Source organism: Beta vulgaris, chromosome 6 (genome assembly GCF_026745355.1).
Source record: "Beta vulgaris subsp. vulgaris cultivar EL10 chromosome 6, EL10.2, whole genome shotgun sequence".
Lineage (NCBI taxonomy): Eukaryota > Viridiplantae > Streptophyta > Magnoliopsida > Caryophyllales > Amaranthaceae > Beta > Beta vulgaris.
In genome coordinates, this window is record NC_079207.1 from 2,699,303 (window position 1) to 2,702,538 (window position 3,236).

Sequence of the window (3,236 nt, forward strand, 5' to 3'; positions counted from 1 at the left end):
ATGTGGTTTATTAAGAAAAAAAGGGCATGCTGGAAAAATGTTCACAACAAGAACACCATATCTATCATATTTGACAATTATGGCAACGCAGAAACACAATACGTTGCAATTATAACACCATTTCTATCTATTAGTGTATAATCTTAATTTATTTGACTTATCATCAATAATCATATATCTAAATAAACCTTTTAACAATAAATTACCCAAAACCAATATTATATTGAACGTTAATGATAAAAAAGTTTACGCATTTCATTTTTCAATCTGAGGGATTGACTACTAATAACACTATTTTAATGTCACATATGTAAGTAATTTACGATGTGGTTTATTAAGAAAAAAAAGGCATGCGTGGAAAATGTTCACATGAACACCATATCTATCATATTTGACAATATATGGCAACGCAGAAACACAATATATTGCAATTATAACACTATTTCTCTCTATTATTATATCAATTTCGACAGTAATAACAATGGAGAAACAAAATATGTTGCAATTTTAACACCATATCTATCATATTTGACAATATATGGCAACGCAGAAACACAATATATTGCAATTATAACACTATTTCTCTCTATTATTATATCAATTTCGACAGTACATAACAATGGAGAAACAAAATATGTTGCAATTTTAACACCATATATATCATATTTGACAATATATGGCAACGCAGAAACACAATACATTGCAATTATAACACTATTCTCTCTATTATTATATCAATTTCGACATTACATAACAATGGAGAAACAAAATATGTTGCGATTTTGACACCATTAGATATGTTTTTGACAATATAGCGGAAATGATAAACACAATATGAAGCTTCATTTTAAATACAAAATGATAAGTTCACATATTCATAAAACCATAATCATACAAAGTACTTAACATTATCCATACAACCATTAGAATGCTAAGTGAGGTACTTAAAATTACACTTGCATTAGATCGTTACAAAAGAAAGCAATCCGACGCGCAAAATACAACAAACATGTCATTGTTATCTATCCATTTCGCTGTGAAATCTTCCTCCACCACCCCTGACTTGCATTAAACTATCGGCTACAATTATGAACAAAAATTGTTAGAATTAAAATGTAACTCATAAACTTAAAAGTAAAGACCCAATAACCAAATAACCATATACTCACACCCATCGAAGTATAACATATGCTATTGGGTGTATCATCTCCATCGATTTATTTATGAAATATGTTCAGATTGACTATGCCATGCCACATTTTCTTAAATCAAACACTTTGAAGAAGCTTCGCATCATAAAGTAAAACAACTAAGCAGTACCAACCGAAAACTTTTATCCTGGCGCTATTAAAACAACTGATGCACTGCACATCTTAAATCAGTTACGAGGCACTCAAGAATTTTTTACCAAAAACTATTAAGGGACTTCATACAAGACTTAATATCTCTGCTCAACACACTCAACACCTGAAATAATTTTTAAAAAAAAATTCACACTTACCGCTCAACACACTCAACAGCAAAGTTCTATAACTTTTATTCCTATATACTTCATGGGTCATAGGCTCATGAGATGTTGCTTCCAACTATCAAAGGCATGTGCAGAACGAATGTAGATTAGTCACAAGGACCTACAAATTCAGAATAATTTACGAAGTTCTATAACGTTTTGTAATGTTTTTAGGTGAACTGCTAAAAGTTCTATAATACAAAGTAATATAAATTACCGGAAAATAAGCAATTTCAAGAAGTAAAAAGTCAAATTTCAGAACAAAAATCACCATCAAATAACTCGTTGATGTTGGAATTCATTCGTGGGTCAATTGTTGATTAGTCACAAGGACCTACAGATATAGAACTTTTCCTCTTTAGAATTCCACCTAAAAACATTACAAAACATTACAAAATAGTATATAGACTTGTTGATGTTGGAATTCATTCGTGGGTCAATTGTTGGAAATGGCACGGTGATCTTCGCACCAAATACCATGGTTTCAATACTTTCTGGTTTGGGCAAAGCAATCAATTGGTAAACCATGCATAACGAAGGCGATTTTGTTATTCAATATCATAATTGAAAAACCAACAAAAAAGGAGAACTCAATATCAGAGAATTGACACAACATGACGTTGTATTTGGTGCGGAACTGCTAAAAGTTCTATAATACAAAGTAATATAAATTACCGGAAAATAAGCAATTTCAACAAGTAAAAATTCAAATTTCAGAACAAAAATCACCATCAAATAACTCGTATCAAATTTCAGAGTATAAAACCCACTCAATTTGCTCTAACACCACCATAAAACCCACCAATGGAAAAAACACGAAATTTGCTAGTTATAATACACGAAATTAAGACATGTTTAGAACTTTAACATGCAATTTTCATGAATTAAACCCACGAAATTTAAAAAACCCAAGAAATTTCATGATGTAAACCACACAATTTTCTAAGTAATTAAACATACCTTCAATTCACGAAAAAACACAGTTACGCCTCTTTCCGGCGAATTCCGGCTTCAAACTTCCGGTTCCGGTGGGTGGGTGGGTGGGTCTCCGGTGGGTGGGATGATGAGTGAGGTTGAGGAGTTAGGTTGAGGAGAGAGATTGAACTAACTTATGGAATGAGGGGGAATACCCCATTCCCTTGCTTTTCTTACTAAATTATTTGAAATGACAAAATTGCCCATGATATAGGCAAAGCTGCCTATATCTGATATAGTTTTATCACTCCTCAAGTTATTGTAGGGTGGCCCTTCTATCTTCCTCACTTTCATTAACTACAACACCACTCCTATGCATTTCAAAAACAACACCGAAAAATGGGAATAAGTTTCATTTTGCAAAAAAAAAAAATTAAATTTGTGATTTATTTTTTTTTGCAAAGAATGCTTTAAAAAGTTTTTTCTCGCAAAATTTTCAAAATTTTATTATCACCCAGGCAATAATACATCAAATATTTTTCAAGAGAACTATCAATTGCTACTTTAGAAGTGGTATGAGTTGTTACATAAAAATTTGGAAAAACGCAAACACACTTACAAAAAAAAAAATATACATATAAATTTATTTTCATCACTATCACTTACTATTGTTATAATGACTTTTAATATAATAATTCTCACAAAGCTCATGCCTCATATTACGACAACCCTCCAAAAATTGGAAAATAAAATGTTAGAAACATGCCAAACTCATCTGTAGGGACTACTAGGGTCATAGTCTCATAGAAAC

General features: G+C 31.3%; 1 long non-coding RNA gene across 1 annotated transcript; it reads right to left on the reverse strand.

The window, feature by feature from the left end:
- Positions 1-812: 812 nt before the first annotated feature.
- On the reverse strand, positions 813-2,861 carry LOC125498270 (uncharacterized). Its single transcript, XR_007275143.2, has 2 exons — positions 1,782-2,861; positions 813-1,080 (listed from the first exon to the last, which is right to left on the reverse strand). It is a non-coding gene; the product is annotated as an uncharacterized LOC125498270 (long non-coding RNA).
- Between the last annotated feature and the right edge of the window lie 375 nt (positions 2,862-3,236).